Source organism: Canis lupus, chromosome 1 (genome assembly GCF_048164855.1).
Source record: "Canis lupus baileyi chromosome 1, mCanLup2.hap1, whole genome shotgun sequence".
NCBI lineage: Eukaryota > Metazoa > Chordata > Mammalia > Carnivora > Canidae > Canis > Canis lupus.
In genome coordinates, this window is record NC_132838.1 from 118,810,858 (window position 1) to 118,825,976 (window position 15,119).

A 15,119-nucleotide genomic window follows, 5' to 3' on the forward strand; every position below is an offset into this window, starting at 1 on the left:
GGGGCTTAGTGTTCCTCACGAGGTCACCTAGCTAGTCTGTGACTGCTTGGGGCTGGTACCAGACATAAGTGAAGCCTAAATCACATCATTTTTTAAAAAAATTATACCAGACTGTCCCCAAACGGAAAAGAATTTTTGTTACATTTCTCCCTAGCACCCACTCGATGCCAGATACCACATGAAGCCAGTTCCTCGCTTTCCCTCATTTCATCCTCTGCAAGGTAGGAGGGTTATTTTGACTTTTTCCAGCTGAGGAAACAGACACTTATGGATGTAAACATCAATAAAGCGTTGTGGCCGGAAGTTGATAGAGGCAGAGTTTGAGCCCAGGTCTCACTTGGCTGAAAGGATAATTTTGTTCTGCTGCATGGATGGCAATATTGTGTGAAGCTAAATATGACAAGTGTCAAGGAGGTGCCATTGGATCCCCCACGGGATTCAGAGTTGGTGATGAGGGTGATCAGGAAAGCTTTGTGGAAGAGGGGGCCCCGGGAGGTGGCCTATGATGGCCTCTATGGGGGGAGCTGGTGGGGAAGCATGGGAGGGCCAGGGAGAAATGCTGGCCTGACTGTCCCCGCGGCCACCGTTGTCCTCGTGGGCCGGTCTGTGCCAGAAACTCTTCAGTGCTGAGGATGAGAGGCTACATAGCTAAACCTGATCGTGAACGAAGAGTTGCAGCAGGAAAGAGAGAGCATGTGGAAGAGTGTTTGGATGCAGAGAGAAGCCTGCAGAAAGGTTAAACCGGGAGCTGCTGTGGCCCACAGCTGCCTCCCACAGGTAAACTGGGAGGGGAACAGGTGTGTCTCCCCAGTCGGCCCTGGTGTCCCTTTGCCTTCTTTTGCCTGGCCCCCTTTCTCCTGACTGCTACACAGATCTTTTTCACATATGTCTGCCCTGAAATAATCTTTCGCAAGCTTCGGTCTTTTTTTTTTTTTTTTTTTTTTTTTTTTTTATTTATTTATTTTTTTAGCTTCGGTCTTTCAGGGCAAGTGATGGTGTGGAGAAGGGAGGGCTGCCCTTCCGAGGGTCCCCACGTTTCTAAACCCATCCTTCTTATTTCCCTCTAGAGAGGGGCAGATCGACTGTCCATTGCAAAGAACTGTGGGATGGCTCACGGGTCTTAGAATTTACCCTTGTGTGTGGTCTTTGCTTAAGAAATGCAGGGAGTTTCGTGAAGGGACATCTTTTGGTTTGCCAGTCGATGAGTCTGAGGAAGGAGAGGGGAGAGAAGTGCAGGTTGGGGTGTAAACCCAGAGTTCACTGTCCACTTCCAGAGGCATTTTCTGAAGGACCCATGGCACACTTTTCCACCCCCTAATGCCCTGTTTCCAGAACTTTATTTTTTATTTTTTAATTTTTTTCATTTGTTTTTGTTGGAGTTCGATTTGCCAACATATAACACCCAGTGCTCATCCCATCACGTGCCCTCCTCAGTGCCCATCACCCGGTTACCCTGTCCCCCTGCCCACCTTCCCTTCCGCAACCTTTTGTTCATTTTAGGGAGAGTTGTCTCCCTCTCTAATTTTTCCCACTCAGTTCCCCTCCTTTCCCTTAGAATCCCTTTCACTATTTCTTATATTCTCCGTATGAGTGAAACCATATGATGATTGTCATTCTCTGATTGAGTTAGTTCACTCAGCATAATACCCTCCAGTTCCTTCCACGTCAAAGCAAATGGTGGGTATTCATCCTTTCTGATGGCTAATATTCCAGTGTGTATATAGACCACATCGTCTTTATCCATCCATCTGTCGAAGGACATCGAGGCTCCTTCCACAGTTTGGCTATTGTGGACATTGCTGCTGTGAACATCGGGGTGCAGGTGTCCCGGCATTTCACTGCATCTGTATCTTTGGGGTAAATCCCCAGCAGTGCAATTGCTGGGTCATAGGGTAGCTCTATTTTTAACTTTTTGAGGAACCTCCACACTGTTCTCCAGAGTGGCTGCACCAGTTTGCGTTCCCACCAACAGTGCAAGAGGCTTCCCCCTGTTTCCAGGACTTTAAAACAACGGTAGCAGCCAGGCCTACTCCGGAGGAAATGCCCCGCACGGTTTGGCACAGAGCTGGTGTCTGCTAAGTGTGGTCTCCAAATCAGAGTCGGTCGTGTTCAGCAGCTAGCTAACAACTGATCCCTGAAGCTAAAGAAAGTGCCTTTCCAGCCACCATGGGTGCTGCTGGGAAAGAAAGAAGGCAAGCTCAATCACAGTCCTCAGCGAGGTCAAACCCACCAGGCTGCCAGGTGCCATCGATTCAGAGGGGAACGTAAATGGCTGTGTCCCCACGGACGCACAGTCACACTGTGGGTGACTGCAGGCTGTCCCCACGAAGCCCAGCTGATGCAAGGGGAAGCTCAGCCGGCGGCTGCCCTCCAGACCTCTCCCCAGCTGCTGGGCATGCTTGGAAGGACTAGCTAACAAGCCCTGGCCATTAAGTAAAGGCAGGTAAAGGCAGGGCGAGGGGCTCATGTGCCACCTGCAGCCGGGGCTCCCTTGAGGCCGAGCCCAGTAACCAGGTGCGGCCCTGCACAGCCTTTGCCTCTCTGCGCAGAGCGGGAGCTTCCATGTGTCTCTGCCCTTTGGGGGCCCCTTGCTGCACGTCCTGTGGGACTGAGCAGCTCTGAGGACGTCTCCGGAGACGGTTTCCCATCAGCCATCTCCAATTTTTGGAAGAATTAGGAATGAGAAGTGACAGGTACTACCTCCTGGGCTAAAACACACACAAATGGATCATAAATCCCAAACGAAGATGTTGATTCTTATTTCAAGCCAAAACGCCCGCTTGCCTGGAAAGGTTGCACAAATTGCTGAGGGAAAGCCTGCCTTGCCAAGGAGCTGGCTGTGCCCGAGAATGCGCCAGGAGTCCGCACGAAACGTGAGAATTAAAATGAGGTGTGCTTCCCACCCTCCTCCCCCCGCCCCCAACCGTCTTACTTTTAATAGTTATTTAGCAGAAATCTGCATTTTTTTCCCCCTTGGAAGGTGCTGTGTCTTTGTTGGGCAGCTATGTGTACCAGTCTGCCTGCCTCTTTCCGCCGGCTTGTCATGCTCACTAATTAGAGAGCTGCCGCCTGGTTCACCTTGTTAATTAGAGGGACTTGCACACGGAGCCCTTCGGGCAGTGCGCGCCGAGCCTCGCACCAGTGCCCCGAGAACGATGCGTCTGTGAAGTCATTCTTCTCATCTACCTTCTATTTTTCATTTGAAATGAATAAATCATTGAGATTTTTCCTTGTGGAGTGAGAATACAAGAACTCACATCTTTGGAGGATGTAAATTACATGTGATCAATAGGAAGGCATGGCTCGTGTATTGTACTTACATGATTTCCTAATTTACTTCTTGTCGGTGTATGAGAAAATGGCCTGGAATGTGTGTCTCCTCTCCATGAATCAGTGTCCTTCATCTGGCGAAAGAGGGTGTTGGGTGAGAAACACAGCTGCTTCGTTTGAGCTGTCGGAGTCTGGTCCGGCGGTTTGTTGATCGCCGGCACAGAGGGTGGGACGCCTCTGAAATCCAGGCCTCCGAGGAGGCTGTTTGACCAGAAACTTCTCCCCAGCCTCCCTCAGGCCCCGCCTGCTCAGGAAGACACAGGGCACGGCAGGTAATTCTGATCGAGAACATTCTTTTGTAATAGAGAGCCCACTTATTAGGATTGCAAAGGGGTTTTAGGTGAATCGTGGGTCTTTACCGAAGATTTTTTAAAAATGCAAATAATATTCCGGCTGCACCCGACCATGGATCCGATCGCAGAAGCGGGAGTGTCTTTAAAGGGTGTGCTGCCTCCTTTTCCTCCCTGCATAGGGCACTTCAAGTAGTTCCAGGGGCTTCCTCTCCAACTGCTTGGTTAAAATGAAGCGTTAGTTAAGTGAGGATAGGAAGAGGCGAGAACTCTCATTGGTCGAAAGGCAGGTGGTAAAGGTAGCGCTTTCCCCTAAGTAAAGAAGGGATAGGGCTCAGCCCCACCCAAATCCGGGTGTCTCTGCTGAGGAGCCTGGCCAAGTAACCCCATTATCCGTCTCTGTGGTTAATTAATATCTTAAACACGGTTAAACTTTCTGCTCATCCACCAGGCTTGCAGGAATTAGACATGCCCAGTTGCAGAGACTTCGGCAAAAGATTTTCAGATATTTCCTAGGAAGAGAAAAGAATTTTATACCTGCTCCTGCTGGTAAGGACACAGGCCACGGTAGCTGCCTTCTAGAATGTTCTTCCCACCATTAAAAATATCTAGTTTTGTGTCCACAAGCACACATTGAGCACTTGCTGCATGCAAAACGCTGCCCCAGTCCCCAGGGAAGGAAACCCCAGCACGCAGAGACCAGTCCTGTCCTCAGGACACCATATGCGGGTGGAGGAGAGAACCCAAGAAGAAGCAAATCGCTACCCCCCACCCCAGAGTGGTGGGCGATGCGGTACCCGCCCAGAGGAAGGGAGCCGGTGGTCACAGAAGGACGGAGGCATGGGGAGCAAGGCTGAGAGGGCTGCTGGGGAACCAGCAGAGGCTGCCAGGTGGGGAAGGCCTTGCAGGCAGGGAGCTCAGCGCACACACAAAGGCATGGAAACGCACAGCCCCGTGCAAGGGTGCAAGTGGCTCCCAGGGCCAGAGGAGGAGTGAGTGACAGGAGACACAGCTGCAGGGGCGGGGGGCACAGTCAGGTCCCTGTTACCAGGGGTGCCTCTCACTGCAGCATTACTGTTCACACCGTTCACCCAATGTGCGGCTGCCATCCCCCCGCCCCGCCCCCGGCGCTCTGGCTCTGCAGCAGCCCGTGCATGTCTGCAGGGCTCCCTAGGAGGGTGCCCAGGTGTGCCTGGCTGCTTTGGCACGTGTGCCCTCCACACAGCTCCGGCCCTGGGTGCAGGGACCGTCAGATGTAGGGGGTGGGGAGGGAGGGAACGGTGGGTACTAGTGTGCCAGTGACTTCACAGGCCAAAGCAGCCACCTCGTGTAAGAGCCTCTCTACCTGCTTGACCTTAAGCATTTTACTGAAGTTTTAGGTTGCTGTGTGGGCGTGCAGTACTTCCCGAACAGGTAGTTCAGGCCCTCAAAGGCGACCGGAGCCCCTGCCCTACGTGCTAGGGTCAGTGCACGTACACCAGGGATGCAAAGATGAAAAAGACACCATCTCCTGCCTTTAAGGCGCTCACAAGAGCCAGGCAGAGTAGGCGTGTTTGCAGAGACTAAGTATCAGAAGCAGCAGCCGGCAGAGGGTGGCATCACGGGGGAGGTGACACTGGCGCTGAGTTTTACGGGATGAACGACTGAAGTGTGCATGGGGTGGGGGGGAGAGGAAGGGTTTTCTAGACAAGGAGCAGCAAATGCAGAGCAAGGAGATGCGAATGCGCACAGTGTGTTCAGGGGCTGCAATGATTCGCTTGGGCTCCAGCTCAGGGAATGAGTCTGGGGTGGGGGTGGGTGTTGAGGGGTGGGGAGGCTGAGGGGACTAAGCATCAGAGCGAATTATTTTTTTTTCAAGATTTATTTATTTGTTCATGAGAGACACAGCGAGAGAGGCAGGACACAGGCAGAGGGAGAAGCAGGCTCCCCCTGAGCCCGACGCAGGACTCAATCCCAGGACCCTGGGATCACGCATCAGAGCAAATTAATACCATCTCTTCGGGGATCTAGCAGTTGTCGTAGCTGTGTGAGACGCCCTGCTTCACAGCTTCCAGGGTTCCAGCCGTGGGAGAGAAAATCCAGCCACGTGCACACCCGCCGTCCAGGTGGTATTGGACACGATGATGAATTCATCACCACCGGAATACACTGCCACTTCTAAATTGGTCGGAAAGTGACAGTTGCAAGCTGTCAACTTGATATGGTGTGTCCCTCTTTTTTTTTTTTTTTTTTTTTTCGTTAAACAAAGTCCCTCTTCCCTGTGGTGGGTGGTCAGGCTTGCACCAGGCAGGAGGCAGAAGGAAGGGCCCCAGGGCTGGACGCCTCTCAAGCTTAGGGACCCCTGGGCACCACCTCATCTCCTTGGGTGAAAACACCTTCTGCTCCCCAGATGAGTCCCATCGATGGAGCGAGCGTTTCAGATCTCGGCTGAGGCTGAGGTTCACAGTGATATCTAAGTACCGACTTAGGGGAGCCCAGGAGCTCCCCAGATTTGCTTAGTTCTCTCTAGCAGGTCCTCAACAGGCATGACCCCACTCTGTCTGCAGGGCGCTCCCAAGGGCCGTTAGGCTTTGCTTGTGTCCAGGGTTAGAGAAGATGCTTGGGGGAACCGGTAACCCATCGAGATTTAATCAGCGTCGCTTGTGTCCCCCGGGCACCGAAATGGTCCCCTCACGGAGCCAGGGCGCCTAGTCAAGGCTTCTCAGGAGGGGTCCCAGCCGCACAAGCCATCAGGACTCCGGCCAAAACCCGGGTCTCCCTCCTTGGAAAGAACACACTGGTGCCAGATTTTGTTCCTTTAGCGAGTCCTTTGCTTCAGTGGCATGAGTGACAAGAACACCGAGATGTGGCACACGTCCACAGTGAAATGAAAGCAGTATTCAAATAGCAAGGAAGGGGCGCCTGGGTGGCTCCGTCGGGTAAGTATCCGACTTTTGGTTTCAGCTCAGGTCATGATCTCAGGGTGGTGAGATCGAGCCCCGCGTCGGGCTCCACACTCGGTGCGGAGTCGGCTTGAGGATTCTCTCTCTCCCTCCGCCCCTCCCGCTCACATGCGTGCTCTCTCTCTCTCTCTCTCTGTCAAATAAGTAAGTCTTTAATAAAATAACAACTGAAAGCCCAGAAGGTTTTCTCCTGGGACACGAGACCCTCTCAACCCGCCCCACCGCCCCGCCCCGGCCTCACCCTGTTGCCTGCCCACCAAGCACAGCCCCTGCTGTGGCCTGAGCCCCACTCGTGGAGCTCATGTTCCCCAAAGTGTGTGGCAAATGCCTGGAGAGCAAAGTCTCGCCCGCCTCCCATTGTGCCCGCACCCTCAGCACCCCCCACCCCGAGTCCATCGGCATCGTGGGCTCTTGGGAAGCCTCTGCCAGTTGAGTTAACAGTTTCCACACACACTTAAAAAATTTCATCCTTTTTGCTAGATTCTGAGGGTGATGTGTGCTGCTGGCAGACAGTTTGGAAAGCACAAAGTCGCTCTGTTCTGTCTCAGGAGCGACTGTTCCGGCTCGTTTAGGCCAAATAGATGCTGGCGGACCCCTCCCCTAAACCCATCTAGAACAAAGATTGATTGCACGAGTTAATCTCTGGACTTTGGCTTCATTACTTGGTATTGGTTATTGTAAAATGAACTCTCTTAACAGGCTTTCTTTTTTTGGGGGGGGGAGGGGACCATCCTACGCTTTGTGGTGTCCCTTCCCAGTAATAATTAATTTTCCTAAAGTGGTGACACCTCCCTCCTTCCTGGTCGGGGGCTCGGGATGCTACAATGCCAAGTAAGGCCAAGTCGGTATACGCGAGGCAGCAAAGCGATTGCCATTCGCACTCCTGAGAATGACTAGTGGTGCTCGTAGCAGAGCGGGTGCACTTGGGTAAGGGGGTGTGCAAACCTCCGTGCGGATGGGTGCGGGTGTCCACGTGCTGAAGGCGGGGTGAGCGGCCCAGTGCCCACAGCCAACCGCGTTCAGAGCAGGGAACCCTGAATCTGCCCAGAAGATGCAGACGGCATCTATTTTTTGCGCGCCCCCCCCCCCCCCCCCCCCCGTCTGTCCTGTGCCGGAGTAGACCAAACAATCCGTACGTCTAAATTTAAGAGCTCATTTTGGGACAACTTTAACCCATATTTATACTTCCAAATTTGGTGATTTCGTGGCTGGGTTCTGAAAATAAAACATTGGTTGTTTTCTTAAGGGTGAAGACATAGTCTTCAGAGTGCAAATATCTGTTGAGCGTTCCCGACGGGCCAGAGTCTCTGCTACTAGGGGTTTCGTCCTCAGCTTTCAGGGGCTCATGGTCTGGGGGAAGACAGACCCGCAGGCAGGCACCGTCCCTGCAGGAGGACGTGAGCCGGGGCAGGAGTCATCCTACCAGAGGCAGAAACTAAGAACAAAGGAGAGCAGAGATGAGTCAGACCAGGAGCATATGAGGCTGGAGCGGGATGGCCAGGGGACCGTTGCCAGCAAAGGGGTGAGAGCAGGCAAAGGCCTGGGGCAGCAGGAGCCGCTTGATCCAGCTGTTGGGCAGAGGTTGCAAAGGGGCAGCTTGCAGACCGCTCTGTGTAGCCTGTACTGGGTCATATTTGTTTCTTTTTCTAATCTGCTGCCAACAGTTAAATACCAAGAGATTTTACACTCAAAACCAAACCAAACCAACATTGGGTTTTGGGGTTCTCTTAAAAATCTGGCATCTGCATTCCTGCCTGTCAGCTGGACACTGGAGCCGTGCCCTCTGTGCACTCACGGGGCCCAGAGCCTCCCTGGCCCCCCAGGCATCTGGGGCTGGAGCTGGGGAGCAAGGGACTGTGCAGGAGGCCTTGGCCTTGGCTAGGCCATCGGCACCACGTCCACAGGCAGCAGAAAGCCATCCCAGGTCCGTGAGCATGGGGAGACCAGAGCAGGTTTGCCTTCCAGAAGGGCATCTCTGGTTACAGCCCGGAGAATGGATTTGATAGGGCCAGAAAGGAGGCCATGGGAGGGGTAATGGTATGATTGTGCTCGTTCAATAACAGCTCCCCAAAGATGTCAGGTTCTGATCCTTGGATCTGTGAATGAATGTGAGCTTTTACCAACACACACACACACACACACACACACACACACACACACACAAACTTTACAGCTGTGATTATTTGAAGATGGGGTGATTATCTGGGATTACCCAGGTGGACCCTAAATGCCACCACATTGATCCTTATAAGAGGGAGGCAGGGGGGAAATTGGACCCACACAGTAGAGGTGGCGGCGATGTGACCTCGGAAGCAAAGAGAGGAGTGATGTGGCCACGAGCCAGGGAACGCCAATAACCACAGAAAACTGGGAAAGGCGCAGGCCAGATGCACCCCGAGAGCCTCTGGAAGGAGCGTAGGCCCGCTGACACCTTGATTTCAGCCCAGACACACTGCTCCCTGACCTCTGTCCCCCAGGACTATGAGAAACACCTTTCTGTTGTTTCAATCCACCGAGTCTTGCGACTTTGTTAACAGCAGCCACAGGAAACCAGTATAGACAGTGACAGACAGACCTAGGGGTGGGATCCACCGGACCAGGGCCTGAGTGGCCGTGTCTGTCGGGGAAGCGGGCGGCGCCTAGGATGTCTCCAGGTCGGGTCTTGCCACCAGCAAGCCTGGGACTCAGCTATGGGTGCAGGAGTGAGTCCGGGAAGCAGGAGGTGAGCACAGAGGCAGCAAGGCAGGGAAGGGAGAGGCCCCCATTCAGGTACACGACAGGTACACGACAGGTACATGGAGCAAGTGACCATGTGCGGTGCTCCTCTCACCGTCTCTCGGAAGCCCAGGGAGCTGAGGCATTTATCCACGGGCTCCCATTTCCCACTGGTTGATGGTTACCTGAATTAGGTTCTCCAGAGAAACAGAACCAGCAGGATGGAGAGATAGATATTTATTATAATGAATTGGCTCACGTGATTATGAAGATTGACAATGTGAAGTTCCAAAACTCTGTGGCCAGCAAGCTGGACGACCCAGAAAAACCCAATGTTTCAGCTCAATTCTGTTTTTCTTTTTAAAGATTTTATTTATTCACAAGAGACACACAGAGGCAGAGACACAGCAGAGGGAGATGCAGGCTCCCTGCAGGGAGGCTGATGCAGGACTCGATCCCAGGACCCCGGGTCACGACCTGAGCCAAAGGCAGACGCTCAACCGCTGAGCCACCCGGGTGCCTCAGCTCAATTCTGAAGGCAGGAAAAAACCTGATGCTCCAACTCAAATAATCAGGCAGGAGGAATTGCTTCTCACTCACAAGAGGGCCAGTCTTCCTGTTCTATTCAGACCTTCAGCTGCTTGGATGAAGCCCCTGGAACGAGGGGGGTCAGTCTTCTTTGTTCAGTCTACCAATGCGCTTGTTAATCTCATCTGAAAACACACTTACAGACGCATCCAGAAGCACTTTGACCAGACATCTGGCACCCCGTGGCCCAGTCAAGCTGACACATAGAATTAGCCGTCACATCGGTCCAGGGGCATTATCCCGCCACCTCCTGCTAACGGCCTCCTGTGGCCACCGCAAAGCCTGGTGGGTGCTGAGGCGCTTGAGGTGGGACCCAGGCCGTGTGCCCGGGACTGGTGACGATTGCTGTGCTGAATCGGGTGTGCCCAGGGGAGGCAGCTCAGACACAGCAAGCACCTGCTCCAGGCTCCTGAGTTTCTGGCTCGGCCACGTGCTGGAGCGGGGAACCCAGTAAGAGAAGCGAGGGTGGGGGACCAAGCCGGGCCCAGTCGGCGCTGGCCTGGGTTTGTGCATCTGGGCAGGTCGACCTGAGGCTCTGGAAGCTACCAGAGCGGGTGACACTCATGGTCCCGGTGGAAGCAGCTGCCGCGGAGTAGAAGGGGGGCTTGGGGGTGGGGGTAACGCGGTGAGGGGGAGGCAGTAAGCAGGGACAACTCCTTCAGGACAGAGGCAAAGAGCCACCTGGAGTCAAGGGGGCATCGCTGAATGGCCCCAAGGAAGATGTGGATGGAGTCTCACGCAGCAATGAAAAAGGATGCGATTGTGCGACTTGCGACCATGGGGATGGACCTCGAGAGCATTATCTAAGGGAAATAAGTTAGAGGAACACAAGCACCCCACGATCTCACTCACACATGAGATGTAAAAGGCAAAGCAAATGAAAAAACGAACAAAGCAGAATCAGACCTATAAATACGAGAACAAAGTGACAGCTGCCCACGGAAGAGGGGTGAGGGATGGGTAAGAAGGGGTACGGGGGTGGGGGTACGGACTTGCAGTCATGAGATGAGTGAGTCACCGGGACAAGTCAGTGATACTGCAATAGGGTTGCATGGTCGCCGAAGGTCGCTACACCTGTGGCGCGCGCAGCATAGTGTACGGCGATGCCCTGACACGCGTGTGATATCGTGTGCCCCCCTGCGCTCCAATAAAAGACCTCTTTCAAAAAGGACTTTTTTATTTGTCATTCAACGCACATTCCTGAGAGCCTGGTGTTGTGATAGTCCCTGAGGATATGGCAGTGATGCACGCAAGCTAAACTTCTGATCCCGCAGAGGAAACATGTAATAAAAAACAATTTTAGGGCAGCCCGGGTGGCTCAGCAGTTTAGCGCCGCCTTCAGCCCAGGGCCTGATCCTGGACACCTGGGATCGAGTCCCACGTTGGGCTCCCTGCATGGAGCCTGCTTCTCCCTCTGCCTGTGTCTCTGCCTCTCTCTCTCTCTCTCTCTCTCTCTCTCTGTGTGTCTCATGAATAAATAAAATCTTAAAACAATTTTTTAAAGATATGGATAAGATGCGTGAAGAACTACATCAGGATGAAGTGACAGGGCTACGTAGGGGGACTGGTCAGGAGAGGCCTCTCTGAGGAGGTGACAACAGCACTGACTGTGGGGGATGAGAAGGACCCAGCCGGGCAGAGGGCTGGAGGAGGATGCGTCAGTGCAAAGGCCCTGGGGCAGGTGCTCACGGGAGAGGGAAGAAGCCATGTGCCCGCCGCAGTGAGAGAGAGGGCGGGGGAGGGATGAGACGGGGCGCCGCTGGGGCACATCCCCCAGGGCGTGGGAAGCTACGGAGGCTTCAAGGTGAGGCCAGGGAGCTTTAGCAGCAGGGAATGACGCCATCTGATTTACGTTTTTAAAAAGGTCACTCTGGCCTTCGTGGGGAGGATGGACTCACGGAGGTAAAGCAAGCGGGGTGGCGAGGGAAGAGGCCCCGTGCGGTCCCAGCCGGGGCAGCGGGAGACATTTGGGCAGAGCGGGGTTTGCAGGGACCGGCCTGCTGCAGAGGGGCCACCCGGGGGTGCTGGAGTGGGCGTGGTGGGAACTCAGGGCGCAGGTGTGTGTTCCCTCAGATGGGCGTGTTAGGGGTAGGGTACCCGCTTAGAGACCACTGCCTCAATCAGCCCTTGTAACTGGGTCGCGGGAGCCCCGGCTTTACAGAGATTGGCTTTTCTCAGATTCTCCACCCCCCCCCCCCGCCCCAGGCTGCAGTGGAGGGTTCCCAGTGGGAGTGCTTCCCTGGGGGTCGAGGTGGGGGGGTATGGGGGTGTGGGGGGGAGACCAGCTCCTGGGATAGTTAGGCACCCCTGGAGGGTTCCGAATGGGAGTGGCTTCCCTGGGGATTGGGGGGGTGGGGAGAGACCAGCTCCTGGGACAGTTAGTCCCCACTGTCCTGCCTGTCACCAAGTGCCCCCAGAGGACTGGTGTGAAGGGAGACTGGAAATCAGCTCTGGGCACGGCTGTCCACTCACCCTATGCCTCGGGTGGGTGAGGGGTGCGGGGGATGGGGGTGGGGGGAGGAGGTGGCAAGGCCTGGGTGCCAGAGTGGTGCTTTGGGACTGGGCGGGCCGGGACCCAACTCCCCGGAAGGGTGGGAGCCTCGAGTCTTGTTCAAGACCCTGGCCACCCGAGGCAAGCTTTTGGAATGTGCCGTCAGTCTCTGGATTTGGGGGTGCGTGCCCTCACGCAGGTCCAGCCTTAGGTAACTCGGGGCGAAGGGGCCCGGTCGCTGCACCTCCCGGCCTCTGGACCTCCATTGGTGGGTCTCCTGCCAGCAGCAGGTGAGGGACTCGTCAAACCAAAGAAAGGTCCCCTCCCTACCCTGGTGAGTCTCAGTTTCCTCAGCTGCTAAATGGGAACAACCGCTGATCAGGGGTTCAGAGAGGACTCTGTGGAGGTTAGGGGCGGGGTGGGTGCGCCAATTCGGGTGAAGCTCGAAGGCGTGATGCGCTGAGTGAAAGAAGCCAGGCCCAGAAGGACAAATGCTGCAGGCTTTCACTTGTGCGAAGTTTCTAGCGTGGGCTAACCCCTAGACGCAGGAAGTAGAACCGAGGTGACACGGGGCTGGGGGCGGGAGGGGCAGGGATGTCTTGTTCTGTGGGTGCCGAGTCTCTGCTCAGGATGATAAAACGTGTTCTGGAGATGGGTAGTAGTAATGTGTGTGCAGCAGTGTGAACATACTTAGTGCCCCTGACCTGGGACACTTAGAAATGGTTAAAATGACACATTATCTGTTTTGCATATTTTACAGCAACAATCAAAAAGGCAGGAAAAGGCTGCTTGTGCAGCTCAGTTGGTTAAGCGGTCCACTCTTGATTTCGGCTCAGGCCATGGGGGTCGGGCCCTGTGTCAGGCTCCACGCTCAGCGGGGAGCCTGCTTGGGGCCTCTGTCTCACCCTCTGCCTCCTCCACTCGCTCTCTCTTTCTCTCAAATAAATAAATAAATCTTAAAAATAGAAAAGACAGGAGAGCACCTTTGGATGAAACTGAGTGGGGTCCCTGGGGCTGCTGTGGGCGTGGGGAGGAAGAAAAGAGTATAGACGGTTCTGAAAAGAACGGATGGGGTTGAAAGCAGAACCACATTCCCCAATAATCCCGAATTGTCTAAGCATTTTCTCTTTATAAGGTTTTATATAATTTTTACACCTGGGTTTTGTGCTAACGGTTGCTTAGTATTACTTCATAAGCATGTTCTCATATCTCCCTAAACTCTTTCTATAAAATAGCGCTGCAATCGCCGTCAACATTCTATCCAATCCATCATTCACTTGATCAATCCCAAGTGCTGGATGTTTCAGATCCTCCCAATTCTTCATGTTATAAACAACACTGTGGTCAACATCTTTGTGATAAATCTGTGTACACCCTGATTATTTCCCTGGGGAAGATTTTGAGCAGTAAGGGTCCTCGGGTCTAACAATAGAGCCCTCTTAGAGGTTGCCACATGGTGGCAGGTTGGTTCCCAGAAAAGGCTGTACGTCTGGGCTCTCCATCAGCGCCCAGTCCACCTGCTGTGTCCAGCACTACTGATCCCACATGGGAAAAAGGTGTCTTGACTCCCTGTGCGTCACTCCCAAGAGAGGCATTGTCGGTCGTGGAGCTTGGTAGGTAGCGACCGTGCAGGTGGGATTCACGAAGAGCGAGCAGATGTGAGAACCCGACCCCGAGCAGAATCGCAGCCAGCCCTCCAGCCCCGCTACCCAAGTGTCACTTTTTGCCAGGGTGGCTTGTGCTTCCCAAGGAGGCAAAGGGGGCAGATTCCTCAGGGGTGTGGAAGCCGGGGAGGCACGGATTTGGAGAGTGGGCACGGCCACCGCTGCCCTCATGCAGGTGCGGGTGCGACCCCACCAGGGATGGGATGAGGCGCCCCACCACCGTGGTCTCTACTTCCAGCTGGTTCTGGACCCCCCTCTGCCACTGGCCTCCAGGGAACTTCAGCCACATTTCTGAACCTCAGTGTGTCTGTTTCCCCATCAGTAGTGGGGGCTGATCATGCTTATTTGGCGGGGGGGGTGGCGTGTGGCGAGGGGTAAGCCCTCGGGTGTCAGAGCTCCAGGCCTGGCCCAGCGTGGCTGAGCAGCACAGAACGTGCTGGCCCCGGGCTCTCCGTCTGCCACTCACAGGACAAGCAGGCCTTGCAGGCCTTCCTCCTGCGGCGGGGCGGGGAGGCCCGTTGTCCCCCGTCCTCAGCCCCGGGGCCTTAGGGATGGCGTTCGCAGTGCCCGCAGGCCGGAGGGCCTCTTGGACACGGCAGCTGGCGCTCCGGGGAGCCCTGCTTCCGCCCCCTTCCTTGTCCCTCAGCAACAGACCCTTCCTTTGTGCTCGTGACCCCTGGAGCTCACCCAGCCCCCAAATGTCAGCTCTGCAGAGTCCCCACCACGTTTGAGGCCTTTGCTTTCTTAGTGATCATTTTTAGCAAGTTAGACCGTCCTCTTAATATATTCAGCAGACATCTGATAATTGTGATAACCCTGATGGGTGGTGAGCCGGGCAAATTAGCCAAAAGATGATTGATTTTTTTTTATGCGCAATTTTATCTTCAACCTTTCCTAGCAACGTGCAATACCAGAGTAATAATTTCTTCTCCCAGGTATTTGCCGGTATCGAGACTGCACATCTATTTACGGTTGCCTGGAAGCCTCATAATTACAATACAGCCCAAGTGCCCATTTTCTTTCCTTGACTACAAATAGGGATCAATCGAATTTTAAATGACTGCTCCGGGGCTCGCTCCCGATCGTGACCTTTGTAAAT

The 15,119-nt window shown here is 54.3% G+C and overlaps 1 long non-coding RNA gene across 4 annotated transcripts in view; it reads left to right on the forward strand.

The window, feature by feature from the left end:
* LOC140607452 (uncharacterized) overlaps window positions 1-15,119 on the forward strand; it is a 298,278-nt gene that overhangs the window by 204,533 nt on the left and 78,626 nt on the right. The window contains exon 11 of one of the 4 annotated variants that reach the window (XR_012009475.1): window positions 155-261. The exons of 1 other annotated variant lie outside the window; for it this stretch is intronic. This is a non-coding gene — a long non-coding RNA (uncharacterized lncRNA). Of the gene's footprint in view, window positions 1-154; window positions 262-15,119 lie in introns of those variants that run through there. 2 more of the 4 variants (XR_012009491.1, XR_012009506.1) reach the window with 2 other exon arrangements.